Raw genomic sequence first — 18,551 nt, forward strand, 5'->3', positions numbered from 1 at the left:
TGTGACTGTGTGCAGGGGGACCCTGCACTTAGGGTGGGTGTCCAGGAAGAAGGCCAAGTGACAGGGTGTGCCAATTCCTGGTGTGATGACTGAGGACCCTTGGTGTCCCACTGCCACCCAAGGGCCCAAAAGGGAGAAGTTAGAGGCCCTGTGGCTGTCCTCACAGGGTCTTGACCCCACTCCAGCTGCCAAGCCCAGGGTTGGGGGTGTGGAGGGAGTGGGGTAGGGGTTGTACAGAAGCCACCTGAGCTCCCACACAGATGGCCAGGTGCCCAGAGGCAGCAAGGCCTTCAGGCAGAGAAGTTAACTTCTGCACAATTTGATAAACTTGTAGGAGTGCAGGCCTGGGACAGACTTGTGGTCTGCGCCCTTTACATAAACGGGTGGCCAAGGATGGCTCCCAGGGGACTGGTGGGGACTCAGAGGCCAAGGGACTGGCCTGGCTCCTGGTCTTGGTTATCCCAGAGTCCGGAGGGGCAGGAGAACCTCAGAAGGGGCTTGTCCCACCCTCGGCTGGAAGGGACATGTCCAGAAAGGAGGGTGGAGTGTAGGAGGGCCGCCCCCTACACTGTGTGCCCCGCTCCTAGCCCACCATTTTCCTCTGGGGCCCTCCACACATTGCTCTGATGGAGACCCACACAGAGACCCCACACAGCAACCTTTGACAGAGACCACGTGCAGAGACCTCTGACAGAGATGCACACAGAGACCCCACACAGAAACCTCTGACAGAGACCCACACAGGGACCCCTCAGCATGACCCTACATAGAGATCACCAGAGACTCACAGGGGCAGGGGCTAAGTTTCTGCTTATGTTACCATTACTTATTATCATCCACTTTGTAGACAGCAAGGTTCTCAGAAACACTCGGAGATCAAGCCCATCCTGTACTGAGAGACTCCCAGCAGCTGTTGCTGTTGGGCTTTGACAAACACCAAGACAGGGGCCATAAACACCTGGTGCGAAAGGGGGAGTGGGGAGGGCGCCCTGAGGGCAGGCATCCTTGCACTGCCGATTCCTATGAGGAGGATCTCCTCCAGAAGATTGTGTGCACACCATTATGGACCAGGCTTCCCCCTCTGAAAGAGGATATTTGCTATGCATCCTTGCAATCCATTTCTGATGGTGTTTGGCCACTTAGGTAACTGAAGACCATCGGTTTCTAAAATTTCATGAAATTGACGTTAACTAAAAATTTTGTTTCTTAGATTCTATCTATTGGGGGGGAGGAACAGAGGGGGAGGAGCAAAGGAGGAAGGGAAAAGGATAAGCAGACTCCCCACTGAGTGGCGAGCCCAGGCCGCCTGATCTCAGGACATGAGATCATGACCTGAGTTGAAGCAGAGAGGAGATGTCTTAATCGACTGAGCCAGCCGGGTGCCCCTGACATTTTAATGTTTTTTTTATTTTAATTTTTTAATTTTTAATTTTTTATAAACATATATTTTTATCCCCAGGGGTACAGGTCTGTGAATCACCAGGTTTACACACTTCACAGCACTCACCAAAGCACATACCCTCCCCAATGTCCATAACCCCACTCCCTACTCCCAACCACCCTCCCCCCAGCAATCCTCAGTTTGTTTTGTGAGATTAAGAGTCACTTATGGTTTGTCTCCCTCCCAATCCCATCATGTTTCATTGATTCTTCTCCTACCCACTTAAGCCCCCATGTTGCATCACCACTTCCTCATATCAGGGAGATCATATGATAGTTGTCTTTCTCTGCTTGACTTATTTCGCTAAGCATGATATACTCTAGTTCCATCCATGTTGTCTCAAATGGCAAGATTTCATTTCTTTTGATGGCTGCATAGTATTCCGTTGTGTATATATGCCACATCTTCTTTATCCATTCATCTGTTGATAGACATCTAGGTTCTTAACATAGTTTGGATATTGTGGACATTGCTGCTATAAACATTCAGGTGCATGTGCCCCTTTGGATCACTACGTTGGTATCTTTAGAGTAAATACCCAGTAGTGCAATTGCTGGGTCATAGGGCAGTTCTATTTTCAACATTATGAGGAACCTCCATGCTGTTTTCCAGAGTGGTTGCACCAGCTTGCATTCCCACCAACAGTGTAGGAGGGTTCCCCTTTCTCCACATCCTCGCCAGCATCTGTCATTTCCTGACTTGTTGATTTTAGCCATTCTGACTGGTGTGAGGTGATATCTCATTGTGGTTTTGATTTGTATTTCCCTGACGCTGAGTGATATGGAGCACTTTTTCATGTGTCTGTTGGCCATCTGGATGTCTTCTTTGCAGAAATGTCTATTCATGTCCTCTGCCCATTTCTTGATTGGATTATTAGTTCTTTCGGTGTTGAGTTTGCTAAGTTCTTTATAGATTTTGGACACTAGTCCTTTATTTGATATGTCGTTTGCAAATATCTTCTTCCATTTTGTCAGTTGTCTTTTGATTTTGTTCACTGTTTCCTTTGCTGTGCAAAAGTTTTTGATCTTGATGAAATTCCAATAGTTCATTTTTGCCCTTGCTTCCCTTGCCTTTGGCGTTGTTCCTAGGAAGATGTTGCTGCGGCTGAGGTCGAAGAGGTTGCTGCCTGTGTTCTCCTCAAGGATTTTGGTGGATTCCTTTCGCACATTGAGGTCCTTCATCCATTTTGAGTCTATTTTCGTGTGTGGTGTAAGGAAATGGTCCAATTTCATTTTTCTGCATGTGGCTGTCCAATTTTCCCAACACCATTTATTGAAGAGGCTGTCTTTTTTCCATTGGACATTCTTTCCTGCTTTGTCAAAGATTAGTTGACCATAGAGTTGAGGGTCTATTTCTGGGCTCTCTATTCTGTTCCATTGATCTATGTGTCTGTTTTTGTGCCAGTACCATGCTGTCTTGATGATGACAGCTTTGTAATAGAGCTTGAAGTCTGGAATTGTGATGCCACCAACTTTGGCTTTCTTTTTCAATATCCCTTTGGCTATTCGAGGTCTTTTTTGGTTCCATATACATTTTGGAATTATTTGTTCCATTTCTTTGAAAAAGATGGATGGTACTTTGATAGGAATTGCATTAAATGTGTAGATTGCTTTAGGTAGCATAGACATTTTCACAATATTTATTCTTCCAATCCAGGAGCATGGAACATTTTTCCATTTCTTTGTGTCTTCCTCAATTTCTTTCATGAGTACTTTATAGTTTTCTGAGTATAGATTCTGTGCCTCTTTGGTTAGGTTTATTCCTAGGTATCTTATGATTTGGGGTTCAATTGTAAATGGGATTGACTCCTTAATTTCTCTTTCTTCTGTCTTGTTGTTGGTGTAGAATTTTGGAGTGGAGTCTTTTGGGTTTTCCACATATAGTATCATATCATCTGCGAAGAGTGATAATTTGACTTCTTCTTTGCCGATTTGGATGCCTTTAATTTCTTTTTGTTGTCTGATTGCTGAGGCTAGGACTTCTAGTACTATGTTGAATAGCAGTGGTGATAATGGACATCCCTGCCATGTTTCTGACCTTAGCGGAAAAGCTTTCAGTTTTTCTCCATTGAGAATGATATTTGCAGTGGGTTTTTCATAGATGGCTTTGATGATATTGAGGTATGTACCCTCTATCCCTACACTTTGAAGAGTTTTGATCAGGAAGGGATGCTGTACTTTGTCAAATGCTTTTTCAGCATCTATTGAGAGTATCATATGGTTCTTGTTCTTTCTTTTATTGATATGTTGTATCACATTGACTGATTTGCAGATGTTGAACCAACCTTGCAGCCCTGGAATAAATCCCACTTGGTCATGGTGAATAATCCTTTTAATGTACTGTTGAATCCTATTAGCTAGTATTTTGGTGAGAATTTTTGCATCTGTGTTCATCAAGGATACTGGTCTATAGCTCTCTTTTTTGATGGGATCCTTGTCTGGTTTTGGGATCAAAGTGATGCTGGCCTCATAAAATGAGTTTGGAAGTTTTCCTTCCATTTCTATTTTTTGGAACAGTTTCAGGAGAATAGGAATTAGTTCTTCTTTAAATATTTGGTAGAATTCCCCCGGGAAGCCATCTGGCCCAGGGCTTTTGTTTGTTTGGAGATTTTTAATGACTGTTTCAATCTCCTTACTGGTTATGGGTCTGTTCAGGCTTTCTATTTCTTCCTGGTTCAGTTGTGGTAGTTTATATGTTTCTAGGAATGCATCCATTTCTTCCAGATTGTCAAATTTGTTGGCGTAGAGTTGCTCATAGTATGTTCTTATAATAGTTTGTATTTCTTTGGTGTTAGTTGTGATCTCTCCTCTTTCATTCATGATTTTATTTATTTGGGTCCTTTCTCTTTTCTTTTTGATAAGTCGGGCCAGGGGTTTATCAATTTTATTAATTCTTTCAAAGAGCCAGCTCCTAGTTTCATTGATTTGTTCTATTGTTTTTTTGGTTTCTATTTCATTGATTTCTGCTCTGATCTTTATGATTTCTCTTCTCCTGCTGGGCTTAGGGTTTCTTTCTTGTTCTTTCTCCAGCTCTTTTAGGTGTAGGGTCAGGTTGTGTAACTGAGAGCTTTCTTGTTTCTTGAGAAAGGCTTGTACCGCTATATATTTTCCTCTCAGGACTGCCTTTGTTGTGTCCCACAGATTTTGAACCATTGTATTGTCATTGTCATTTGTTTCCATGATTTTTTTCAATTCTTCTTTAATTTCCCGGTTGACCCATTCATTCTTTAGAAGGATGCTGTTTAGTCTCCATGTATTTGGGTTCTTTCCAAACTTCCTCTTGTGGTTGAGTTCTAGCTTTAGAGCATTGTGGTCTGAAAATATGCAGGGAATGATCCCAATCTTTTGATACCGGTTGAGTCCTGATTTGGGACCGAGGATGTGATCTATTCTGCAGAATGTTCCATGTGCACTAGAGAAGAATGTGTATTCTGTTGCTTTGGGATGAAATATTCTGAATAGATCTGTGGTGTCCATCTGGTCCAGTGTGTCGTTTAAGGCCTTTATTTCCTTGCTGATCTTTTGCTTGGATGATCTGTCCATTTCAGTGAGGGGAGTGTTAAAGTCCCCTACTATTATTGTATTATTGTTGATGTGTTTCTTTGACTTTGTTATTAATTGGTTTATATAATTGGCTGCTCCCACGTTGGGGGCATAGATATTTAAAATTGTTAGATCTTCTTGTTGGACAGACCCTTTGAGTATGATATAGTGTCCTTCTTCATCTCTTATTATAGTCTTTGGCCTAAAATCAAATTGATCTGATATAAGGATGGCCACTCCTCTTTCTTCTGATGTCCATTAGCATGGTAAATTCTTTTCCACCCCCTCACTTTAAATCTGGAGGTGTCTTCGGGCTTAAAATGAGTTTCTTGGAGGCAACATATAGATGGGTTTTGTTTTTGTATCCATTCTGATACCCTGTGTCTTTTGACAGGGGCATTTAGCCCATTCACATTCAGGGTAACTATTGAGAGATATGAATTTAGTGCCATTGTATTGCCTGTAAGGTGACTGTTACTGTATATGGTCTCTGTTCCTTTCTGATCTACCACTTGTAGGCTCTCTCTTTGCTTAGAGGACCCCTTTCAATATTTCCTGTAGAGCTGGTTTGGTGTTTGCAAATTCTTTCAGTTTTTGTTTGTCCTGGAAGCTTTTAATCTCTCCTTCTATTTTCAATGATAGCCTAGCTGGATATAGTATTCTTGGCTGCATGTTTTTCTCGTTTAGTGCTCTGAAAATATCATGCCAGCTCTTTCTGGCCTGCCAGGTCTCTGTGGATAAGTCAGCTGCCAATCTAATCTTTTTACCATTGTATGTTACAGACTTCTTTTCCCGGGCTGCTTTCAGGATTTTCTCTTTGTCACTGAGACTTGTAAATTTTACTATTCGGTGACAAGGTGTGGGCCTATTCTTATTGGTTTTGAGGGGCGTTCTCTGAACCTCCTGAATTTTGATGCTCGTTCCCTTTGCCATATTGGGGAAATTCTCCCCAATAATTCTCTCCAGTATACCTTCTGCTCCCCTCTCTCTTTCTTCTTCTTCTGGAATCCCAATTATTCTAATGTTGTTTCGTCTTATGGTGCCACTTATACTTATCTCTCGAATTCTCCCCTCATGGTCCAGTAGCTTTTTGTCCCTCTTTTGCTCAGCTTCTTTATTCTGTCATTTGGTCTTCTATATCACTAATTCTTTCTTCTGCCTCATTTATCCTAGCAGTGAGAGCCTCCATTTTTGATTGCACCTCATTAATAGCTTTTTTGATTTCAAGTTGGTTAGATATTAGTTCTTTTATTTCTCCAGAAAGGGCTTTTATATCTCCCGAGAGGGTTTCTCTAATATCTTCCATGCCTTTTTCGAGCCCGGCTAGAACCTTGAGAATTGTCATTCTGAACTCTAGATCTGACATATTACCAATGTCTGTATTGATTAGGTCCCTAGCCTTCGGTACTGCCTCTTGTTCTTTTTTTTTGTGGTGAATTTTTCTGCCTTGTCATTTTGTCCAGCTAAGAGTATATGAAGGAGCAAGTAAAATACTAAAAGGGTGGCAACAACCCCAGAAAAATATGCTTTAACCAAATCAGTGGAGATCCCAAACCGTGAGGGGGGAGAAAGGGGATAAAAAGAGGTTAAAAAAAAAGAAAGAAATAAAGAGAAAAGAATTAAAAAAAAGAAAATGAGTAAAGAAAAATATAAAAAAGAAAAAATATATATATTAGATAAACTAGTTAAAAACGTTATAAAAGAAAAGGGTAAAAGTTATAAAAAATTTTTAGCAGAAGAGAAAAAAAATGAAAAAAAAATTAAATTAACTGCAAGACTAAAAAAATCACACGGAGACAGCCATGAGTTCCATGTTTTGCTTTCTCCTCCTCTGGAATTCTGCTGCTCTCCTTGGTATTGAAACTGCACTCCTTGGTAGGTGAACTTGGTTTTGGCTGGATTTCTTGTTGGATCTTCTGGCGGAGGGGCCTGGTGTAGTGATTCTCAAGTGTCTTTGCCCCAGGCGGAATTGCACCACCCTTACCAGGGGGCCGGGCTGAATAATCCCTCGGGTTTGCTTTCAGAAGCTTTTATTCCCTGAGCACTTTCCGTAGAGTTCCGGAGGACGGGAATACAAATGGCCGCCTCCTGGTCGGCCCGGAGGAGCCAAGAGCCCGGGGCCCCACTCCTCAGTGCGCCCTCAGGGAACAGCGCCCAGTTACTCCCATCTGCCTGACCTCCAGCCGTGCTCCGAGCTCACCGAGCCTGCGGCTGGTTCAAGGTAACCCTGAGCTGCGAGCTTACTGTCGGCTCTGTCTCTGTAGCCGACTTTCCCTATCCAATACCCGCAAGCTCTGGGACACTCAGACACCCCCGATCCTTCTGTGACTCTGCGGGACCTGAGGCCACGCTGACCCTGCATGGGCTTCGCCCTGGTTTAGCCTCTGGAGCGATGTCTCTCAGCGCAACAGACTTTTTAAGATTTTTTTTTTTTAATTGATTTGACAGAGAGAGACCACAAGTAGGCAGAGATGCAGGCAGAGAGAGAGGATGAAGCAGGCTCCCCGCAGAGCAGAGAGCCCGATGTGGGGCTCGATTCCAGGACCCTGAGATCCTGACCCGAGCCGAAGGCAGAGGCTTTAACCCACTGAGCCACCCAGGCACCCCCACTGAGCCACCCAGACTTTTAAAAGTCCCGATTTTGTGCTCCATTGCTCCACCGCTGGCCGAAGCCGGCCCCTCCCCCAGGGTCTATCTTCCCGTCACTTTGGATTCACTTCTCCGCCAGTCCTACCTTTCAGAAAGTGGTTGTTTTTCTGTTTCCAGAATTGCTGTTCTTCTTCTCTTCGATCTCCCGATGGATTTGCAGGTGTTTGCAATCTTTAGATAAGCTAACTAGCTGATCTCCTGCTAGCTAAAGTAGTCTCAGCCTGCTACTTCCCCGCCATCTTGACTCCTCCCCTGCCCCTGACATTTTTAAACTAACTTTTGAAGTACACAAGAGAGGAGAAAATACGTAACTGAAGTATTCACTAAATGGTAATGACAGTGATGTTCTGTGCTTGTGGAGGGTTTCCTCTGCATGAAGCCCTAAGTCAGGACCTTGGCTTAGAGCACCTTGCTCACAACCCTAACCTCTCCCCTAAACCCTCCTCTAACCCCTTCTCTAACCACTCCCCTAACTGCTCCCCTGACAGCTCCCACACACACAGGAATCAATCCATGTAAGTGATGAAGAGCAGGAAAGTTTGTTGCTGTTGTCTGCTTTGTAAAGCAAGGTTGATTTTTGCCACTTCTCTTCTGGATTATTTCACAGATATTAGACAATGCTTTAGAAGAAATTTCTCCGTCATCTAGAAGATTGGATCCTCCCACACTTTATCACAAACCTTTCCTACAAACATTTCAGAAATGCCAATGTAGTACCTAATATTTTCTACAAATGAATAAAAGCAAGGATTTATCTCATTAAATACTAAGAAAGCAAGATAGTGAATTAGTGATTGAAGCCTCACCACTGAGGCTTAAGCAGACCAGCAGAGACCTGCAGCAGATCAACTATAGAGAAGGATGATACACATGAGCAACGATGACTTTGCAATCATAGGGCAAACTATGATGTGGAATTTGAAAAATCCTAGAAGTGGTCACTGTCAAGACATCCCTCCTATTCTTTCCCACAGAGTCCGAAGGGCCGCTGAGGCCTCAAACTTTTGATTTACCATGAGTCATAAAAGCTTTTCAATCTGGAGAAGTCCCTTTCTGAAATGGAACTACCCCTTTGTGTCATTCTTTTAAGTCACTTTCTCTCCTTCCTTTGTTTATCCAAAAGTATTTGTCGAACAGCTAGGGTTGGCATGGAGCCTGGAAGAGGACCCCCCCATCAGCCTTTATGCTGGCTTGAACCAGACAGACAGACATCTGAAGAAAAGCGGCTCATCTGGGCTGAGATCTGTTTCCAGGACACTAAACATGATGTTTTTCATTAGCAGAATCTCAATAAATCCATGCCATGACCCTGTGTATTAAGGTTAATCAGGCTGTTTTTTTTTAAAAGATTTTATTTATTTGACAGAGAGAGATTACAAGTAGGCAGAGAGGCAGGCAGAGAGAGAGAGGAGGAAGCAGGCTCCCTGCTGAGCAGAGAGCCCGATGCGGGACTCGATCCCAGGACCACGAGATCATGACCTGAGCCGAAGGCAGCGGCTTAACCCACTGAGCCACCCAGGTGCCCCAATCAGGCTGTTTTTTATGGAAAGAAAGAAAAACAGAGGTTGAGGTCGGGAAAGTTGTTTGGTCAGGGGTCACGCCCGAGAATAATGTCCCCCATACTAGGGCACACGCTGGGAGGAATCCACTTACTGATGGGAGGTTTTATCTACACATCCTCCTCGATTTTCCTACCAAATAGGACTGCTGAGTGATGGAAACACTAAGTAGGAATTCTCAGGGGAAACGCCAAGAAAGAAACATTGAGACTAGGGTGCTGAGTGACTGTCTGTCTTTAGTCAATCCTTCATCTGTCTCATGCCTTCAACTACCCCATCAGCATTCGGAGGGTTCAGCTGGATGGACTCAAAGCCCTACAAACTCTGACTAAAAGAAAGACCCCATGACAAGATTTCACCAATGCCCAGGAGTTAAAGGAGAGCAAAGAGAGCCAAGATTCGCCATCAGAAGCAGCCAGGGACATCTGGAAGAGAAAGGTACAGCTTAGCCCCTCACAGGCCTGCTTTGCCTGGAAAGAAAGGCAGAAAATTCTGGCACTCTTTCCCATAAGCAAGGAAAGACCATCCTTCCTTCATTCAAAACTTGCCACCCGAAAAACAAACAAAACATGAGGAAAGACTGAGCCAGAGGAAGTGGTTTCTACCCCACTATTCCTAAGTTAGTATTATGGTCTTACAATAATTTACTTTGATTGTTTAACTGTCTCTGTTCTGAGTACACTTCAGAGAAAATTCTTAAGTGAGCGTTCAAGTGAAGCAACAAAAATGTTGTGTACTGTGATCAAATGTGCATTTTAGTGATTTATAATTCTGCTTCTAACATAGGAAATGCTCCATGCTTCCAAAGCTAAGCTTGTTAGGGGTCAGACAGATTCATTAATGTGTGCAGTCTCTATTATATTTCTGTCCTGGGCTATTTTTCTTAATGTTTACAGCTGCTTAAGCAGTGATTTAGAAAAAAATACTTTGACTACTTTTTTTCACTCTACAAACCCACTTCAAATATTATGGAAATATTAAAGATATAATTTTCCCATTCTGTTCTCATGCTTGAAGCCTTTTAGTTTGTGTTTTTGAGAATGCTGTACATTGAAAGTGACCTAAGTGTGCTGGGTGTCCTGATACAAGGGTGGTGTTTTCCATTCGATGCCTGTTTTTAGAAGGTTCACTTCAGTCCAGAGGAGCCACTGACATGTTCTGCTGCTTCTGTGTGGGCTCTGCCTTTCCCATCACTGGGCTTACCTGCCCCGTTCTGTGTGGCCAACAGTTTATGCGACTAGTGGGGGTCTGTGTTCTGGGATCCTGGCTTCTCAGCTGGATCCACTGGGAGAACCCTGGAGACCACATGATCTGCCCACAGAGCCCTACCACAGCCCAGAGTAGTAACAGGGAAGATAAAGGGCAGTGAGAATGCTTAGCACTGCTTCCCCAGGGCTCCCTGCCCCCCTTGCTGGAGGCAGCACCCCACCTCAGCTCCTGGCTACCCACTCCCAGGACACAGTGGTGGCTGCTACAAACTAGGGTAATAAGAGCCTTCTGCCCACATGTGACATACATGTAATCTTAGTAAGGCAGTGACGGACCAGAGAATAAAACAGTATCTGTTAAGTAGCTCTAATGCAGAGTTCCTGACTGTCCTGCAGCATCTGTGCATAAGTCTTTGACTCTTCATGGACTTCCACTCTTTCCATGCAAAACTGAGGGGACAGTGATGCCCTGGCTAGCCCCCACCATGGAGGAGGGAAGAGGTGCTTGTGATTTATAGACTGAGAGAAAGCACAGGAATCCCATGGCTGATGATTTCTAGAACCAGGCCAGGTAGGAAGAAAGAAGTAAAAGAAGGAACAAAAGGTGCAGTGTCCTTTTCTTTCAGACAGTAATAGATGCACTGAAAAGTCTGAAAGGTGGCCAGGAGCTGAGGTCCAGGGCCCTGCAGACACCATGGACCCCTGAACCTCATTAGAATGCACAAATCTCAGTTCCACATCACCATTAGTGAACAGAAATGTTTCCTGTCCGTTTCAGGTGATGAAAGGCTGTTTATATATTTTGGAACTGTCCCGGACAGTACCAGAGTCTTGTTCTCTTACCTGAGAAGGAAAATAAGGTTGAAAATGAGAATAAAGGGTGAAGATGGATCGTAAATTGTTAGCACCTCCTTTCTCCCTCATGACTCAACATCACCAGGCAGAGGCTGTGAGCCCCCTCCTGGGCCCACCAGGGTGTTCAGGCTGGCTCTTTTCACAAGGTCCCCATCTCAGCCTCCACTATCTGTGACCCAGGGACTCCAAACATAACAGTGAAATCCCCTCAAGGCTTTGTGGCCATCCCAACCCGGAATATAGAGACCTGCCCAGGGGTTCTCAGTGGTTCAGGTCGGCACTTACTGGATATGGTCACCTCCTGGGCCCGCATGCCATGCTGCCACCAGCAAGGAGAGCCAGTTGTGCCTCTCACCCTAGCACCTGTGAGCATAACAAATCTGGTCATCTCTTAGCTTTCCTGCGCGTGACTTCCACAACCAATCTGGAATGTTCCTTAAAGACCCCACAAGGGGGACTAACCTCCCCCACTCACAACACAGTGGTATTGGCAGAAAACAGAATCTTCATTACAAATACATGTGGTTCGGGAAAGCTAAGTGACTTACTAAACCAGACTTGTAGAAGGCGTGCTGCATCCTAGATGCGTGAGGAACTCAGAGAGCCCTTTTCCTGCACAGTGGATCACAACAGCTCAGTTCCTCTCCACCCCAAATCCTTGCTTCTCTGCTCATGACTGACCCTGTTCTCATGACCATCAGCCGTGGCTTATGACTAGCCAATTCCGAGCATGTAAAATACACTAGAAGGAGGACCTTGCATGACAAATGATTAAGACAGTAGAAGTCATACTTCTGCCACAGTCTCTTAAAACACTACGAGACTTCTTAAAACATGAATCAGAAGATGTCAGGACATCTAGCACAGGAGGCTATGCAGATCCATCTGAGCGGGCCAGTCCCTCAGATCACTCACCATCTATGGGACTGATTTTAAAAAGACAGTGTGTGCTAAGTAAACATAATTTAACTTATATAATTTAAGAATGCTTTACAAAAAGGACAATCACAGTTCCTGATATTATCTTTTTATGATTATGAAAAGTTAGTTTGACCTTTGCTCAGTATTTATTCAAGTGTGATTTTTTAAGACTCATTTTACTAAATGTGCCATAAAGCTATGGGATATTGTAGCATGAGCAAGTCAGAAGTCCTGAATGCAGCTGAAAGGCTAACCTGTGCAGAGAGGATCTAAGGGCAGGGGACCTGGAACAATGTGCTTGTGGATGTTGTCACCATAGGCTTATGTCATATACGACTTTTCAGTCTTACAATGAATGGGTTTTGTAAATTCAAAATTATTCTGCAGAAGCTGTCATAGCTGTCCTTGCCCTTCGTCATCACTCTGGTGATTGGGCACTAGGAATCCTGTAAAATATTTTACATCAGCCCTGCCCATCCACCAGTGACAGAACTACAATATGCTCCATATACAAAGAATCATGTAAAAAGATTGTTTTCTATGATATGACAGCTGCTTTCACCTGAAAATGCAGTAAATACTTTCCTTACAAGATTACAATGAATGACGGATTGAGAAAACACACCTGACACTGAGTGTAGGGGCCAGATAGGCTCTCAGGGCTGCGCAGGCTGGGACTGCAGGCCAGGAACCAACACCACCAGATCGGGAGCCCCAGAGCCCAGGGTCCATGGCAAAATGCAGTAGATGCATTCATTGGAAGTCAGGGAGTGCTCCCGGGAGGAGGAGGCAGTGGATGAAGGGTTTTCATAGCACGGAGTTTAGATGGAGGCCACCAGAGCAGGGACAACTGGGGCAGAGCACACCTGCAGGGAAGAAACTGAGCTGGAAGGAGTCTGCAGGGGGCTGGCAGGCTGCCCCCAGGACACTGGAGGACGTTTGGGACACGGGTTGGCCAGGGGACGAGCCTGCAAACCAGGTCAGGACACCGCACTGTGAGGGGTCCTGAGTGTCCAAGCCAGGAAGGGTGAAGGGGTCCCCAGGCAAGGGGCACTCAGGCTTCAGGGTGCAGACCCGCACCTGCTCCAGTGGGACAACCCTGCAGGGCCTGGAGTGGGGGAGGAGAATGGGGCTGCTGCAAACCTGGGCTGGGAATCTATCTTTACAGACTGTGTCTGAAATGGAGCTAATTAGTGATCAGGACTGAGTAAAATGGAGTGAGACCATTTCTTGGAAGGTTGCCAAGGTGGTTTGCCTCCTGGTGCCCAGCCTGGCTTTTATTGTTGTTGGGTTTCCCTTCTTTTCCAACCAGCTGCCAAGAAGTCAGCATCCGGCAGAGTTCCAGTGACTAGCTGGGCATGGGTGGGGGCCGCAAGAAGCAGGGTCCCCATCTTCTCATGTGGATGCGGCTCACCCAGGGCTCCCCAGGGGAGGGCCAGTACCCTGAGAGACTTGTGTTGATCCCAGTCCTCAACCCTCTGCAGCCTGATGTCAGAAAGAAGACTGTCCCTCCTTCCTCTGTAGGGGGTGCCCTGGAGAGGGCCGAGAGGGGGCCTGCGGACCTGTCCCTTCTTTGCCAGCAGCCTCCCTGCTGCACTTGTTGGGGTCCCTGAGCTGTGAGGATGTGCCCCACAGAAGTGGTCATTTAGTGAGTCCTGGAGATGGCACTGCTTCCCCCCGGGTGACTGTCATATCCAGCTGGCCCTCAGAAAACATCTGACAGGAAACAGGAAGTGAATATGCCTGAAAATGGGCTGGAGGAGGGAAGGGCAGAGGGGCTGTGCCAGTGACAGAGGCACACAGGGCATGGCCGGAGGTTGGCAGGGACTGATGAGGAGCCTGAGTGCTGTGTCCCAGGTGGGGTTCCAGCTCTCCGTCAGTGTCACACGCTGCCCACAAACCTCCCCTGAGGTGGGAAGTCTGCTTTGGTCGCCGGAGTGTTATTACAGTAACTGTCATGGCCTAAGCACCAATGGGACGGTCCCTGGTACCCGGGAGCCTTGGCAGTGCCCTTTCATGTCATGAGTGTCCAGAACCATGTGGTGTTTCCAGCAGCATCTGAAGAGATGGATACCAGCCCTCAGTGCAGGAAGCACATCTGTATGCAATGAGGAGCCTCTCCACTCACACACAGTCACTCCGTTTAAAGGTCCTCTTAGGCATCACACATAACAGGCCAGCACGGTAAAGACTTCTTCCAGCAGTGACTGGAACACACTCACATTGTGTTTTCATTTTAAAAATATGGAAACTGGGAGATGAAAATAACAGAACAGGAACATTTATGCACCAGCACATTTTGAAATAGACTGAATATTTTAAAAACTTACTTAAAAATCCAGGACAGTGATGTCAGCAAGATGACACACAAGAAAACTTCAGGCCTGTTCCCTCCACAGAAACACCAAACACACAACTAGAAACTGACTAAAATAACATATGTGAACTGTGGGAACAGCGAAAGAGTGACAGCAACCAAGTGAGTGCCCGTTCAAGAATGAGCCACATGTGGCATGGCAGGAAATCCCGTGACCATGCCGGGCAGAACAGCTTGAGCAGAGTAGTCGCCACAATCGAGTCCCCTCTGCAAACCAGAAAGAGCAGAGAGGACTAATCTGCAACCCTTTGATTTCTAACCTGTCTAGCAGATATCTGAGGGATTGGTCTTGGGACACCCAAGACAGAGTGCAGACAGCCAAAAGTGGCTCACAGCTCAGAAGGGGGGAAATCACTAGAAGCAGCAGCTACGACTTGTGAAAAACATCCTAAAGATAAATACAGACACAGACATCTGGGGCAAGTGATTGCTGATTGAGGAATACAATAGAATAGCTAACATCCCTAAAATGAGCAAGGGTATGAGCCTTACAGAGAGGAAGACATTAAAAGCAGCCATACCAATAGGAGACCTGGGAAGAGAGCACATGCACAGATGTAGGGATAACACAGGCATGAGAAAAGTGCATGCCAGGCTGATTAGTAAGGGTCTCCCCTGCATGAAGCCAGCATGCAAAGTCTGGGAAAGGGGGCTGTTTTTAAAAATATCCAGTTTTCAATAAAAGATCTCAAGCCATACAAAGAAGAAGTAAAATGTGGCTCATTCAAAGGAGCAAAATACATCTCCAGAAACCATCCCTAAAGAAACACTGGCTTGGACTTACTAGAGAAAGGCTTTAAAACAATTGCCTTAAATATGCTCTAAAGGCTAAAGGAAAACATGGACAAAAGAAATAAAGGGAATCTAGAAATATAAGCAAAATGAGAATATCTACAAAGAATTTGGAATTATTAGAAACAATCAAATGGAGGGGCACCTGGGTGTCTCAATGGGTTAATGCCTCTGCCTTCGGCTCAGGTCATGATCTCAGGGTCCTGGGATCAAGCCCCGAATCCGGCACTCTGCTCAGCAGGGAGCCTGCTTCCCCCTCTCTCTCTCTGCCTGTCTCTCTGCCTACTTGTGATCTCAGTCTGTCAAAAAAATAAACAAAATCTTTTTTTTTTTTTAAAGAAACAATCAAATGGAAATTCTGGAGATGAAAAATACAAAACTGAATTGAAAAAATAATCATTTGAGGGGTTCAATAGCAGAGGCAAACAGAAAGAAAGGCTTAGCGAACTTGAATACAGGTCCTTGGAAACTATTGAGACTGAAGAGTAAAATGAGAAAAAAAGGAAGAACAGCAAACAGAGCCTGAGAGACTTATGATGGGAGAATATCAAGTTGACCAATATAGACATTATGGGACATGCAGGGGAGAAATGACAGAGAAAAAGGCAGAGAAGTTACGGTAAGAAATAATGGCTACACATTTCACAAGTCTGAGGAAAGTCATGGGTATAGCAATATAAGCTTAACAAATTCCAAGTAGGATAAAAACAAACAGACCCACACCAAAAGAAGAGTGACTCATTACATACATGGCAGCCTCTGTAAACATATCAGTGGGTTCCTCAGGCTTTAAAAAGGCAGGCCAGGGAGAATTCAACATTAGAAAAATGTCCTGCAAAAATGAGGGAGAAAGAAAGACATTCCCAGGTCAACAACAGAAACTGAGAATGTCCATTACCACTAGACCTGCCATTCAGAAAATGCTAAAGGGAGTCTATCAAGTTGGAATTGAAGATGCTAGATGACAACTCAAAGCCATATGAAGATATCAGATTCTCCAGGAGAGACAAGTACATGGACAAATATAAAAAAATTAGCAAAGTATTATTGTAATTTTTAATTGTTACTCCTTTCCACTTTTATTGAGAAATTACTGACATACATAACTCCACTTTTTATTCTTCTACAAGATTAACAACAAATATCCATAAATATATATTTAAGTATATATAAAAAATGTAAATTGTGACATTAGTAAGGTAAAGTGTGAGTGAATAAATAAATAAATAAATACATACATACATATATACATAAGGTGTGGGTAGAAGAGCTAAAAGAAGGGTTTTTGTATGTAATAAAATTAAATATCAGGTAAAACAGGTTATTATAACTTTAAGATATTACATGCAATCCCCATAGAAATCACCAAGAAATTATTTATAGAATTTACAGAAAAGGAAATGAAAATTAAATCAAAATGAGTAAAAAAATTAAATACAAAGGAAGACAATACAGGAGGAACAAAACATTTAAAACATAGAGACAACAAATAACAAAATGCCAATAGTAGGTCACCCTACCAGTAACCACTTTAAATGTAAGTGAATTAAGTTCTCCAATCAAAAGACCTGTTTTGGCAGAATGATACCAAAAAACTAAAGCAAAACAAAACAAAACAAAATAACCCACGATCCAACTTTATTTTATCTATGACATACTCATTTTAGATGTAAGGACACAAACATAGATTTGGAAGTAAAAAGGATAAAAAAAGATATTCCATGTAATTAGTAACCAAAAGACCAGGGTTGGGTATACTAATATCAGACAAAACAGATTATGGCAAGAAGTGTTTCAAGCAATGAAGAACATTATAAAATGATAAGAGCTCAATTCACCAAGAGGATATAAGAATTATAAATAAATGTACAGCCAACATCAAAGCACCTACATATCAAACTGACAGAAATGAAGGGAGAAATAGATTGATCTAGAATAAAAGAAGGAGACTTCAATACCACATTTTCTTTTTTTTTTTTTTAAATATAATTTTTTATTTTTTACAAACATATATTTTTATCCCCAGGGGTACAAAACTGTGAATCACCAGGTTTACACACTTCACAGCACTCACCAAAACAAACAGAATAATCAGACAGAAGATCAGTAAAAATTAGGGTACCTGAACAAGACCATAAGCCAATTGGTCACAACAGAGATTTACAAAATACTCCATCCAACAACAGTAGAATACACATCTTTCTCAAAAATACATGGAACATTCTCCAGTACAGACCAGATGTTAGCCCATAAAACAAGTCTTAAAAAATTTAGAAAGATAGGGATCAGGAAAAATGTCTTTTCTGATCAAAATGAAATGAAACCAGAAAGGTTTCAGAAGGAAAACTGGAAAATCTACAAATATGTGGAAATTGAACAACATTACCTTAAACAACAAATGAGTCAAGGAATAAATCACAAAGGAAATATTAAAATTTGTTGAGACATATGGGAATTAAACCACAACCTAGCAAAACTTATGGGATGTAGCAAAAGAAGTGCTAATAGGGAAATTTATAACTATCAATGCTTACATTGAAAAAGAAGAAATATCTCAAAGTCAGCAACCTAACTTTACACCATAAGGAACTAGAAAAACAAGAACAACAAATGAAATAAAAAGCTAGCAGAAGGAAAAAATGATAAAGTTTAGCAAAGTAGAGAATAAAAATAAAATAAACAAGATATGCAAAATAGAGAATAGAAACAGAGAAAATCCACAAAACCAAGAGTTGTCTTCAAACATCAAAAACTGACAAGCCATTAGCAACACTGACTAATTAAAAAAAGAGAGAATACTCAAACAGCTAAAGGCAACAATGAAAGTTGGTCATTACGACAGTAATCTGTCATACGACAGATTTTATAAATAGGGAAGGGTTATAAGAGAATACTGTGAACACTGTATAGTAACAAATTGAATAACTGAGATGAAATGGATTAATTCCTAGAAATATGAAACTTCACCAAGACTAACCCAAAAAGAAATAGAAAATATAAACAGATCCATAACAAGTAAGGCTACAGAATCAGTCATCAGGTCTCCTTACAAAGAAAAACATTGGACTTGATGGCCTCACTGGTGATTCCTACCAAATATTTAAAGAAGAACCAATACTAGTCTTCTTAAACATTTCCAGAAATATGAAGAGGAGAGAGAACTCCCTGACTCATTCAATGAGGCCAGCATTACTCCATAATCCAGAG

The sequence above is a fragment of the Mustela nivalis genome (assembly GCF_964662115.1).
Source record: "Mustela nivalis genome assembly, chromosome: 7".
Taxonomy (NCBI): Eukaryota; Metazoa; Chordata; class Mammalia; order Carnivora; family Mustelidae; genus Mustela; species Mustela nivalis.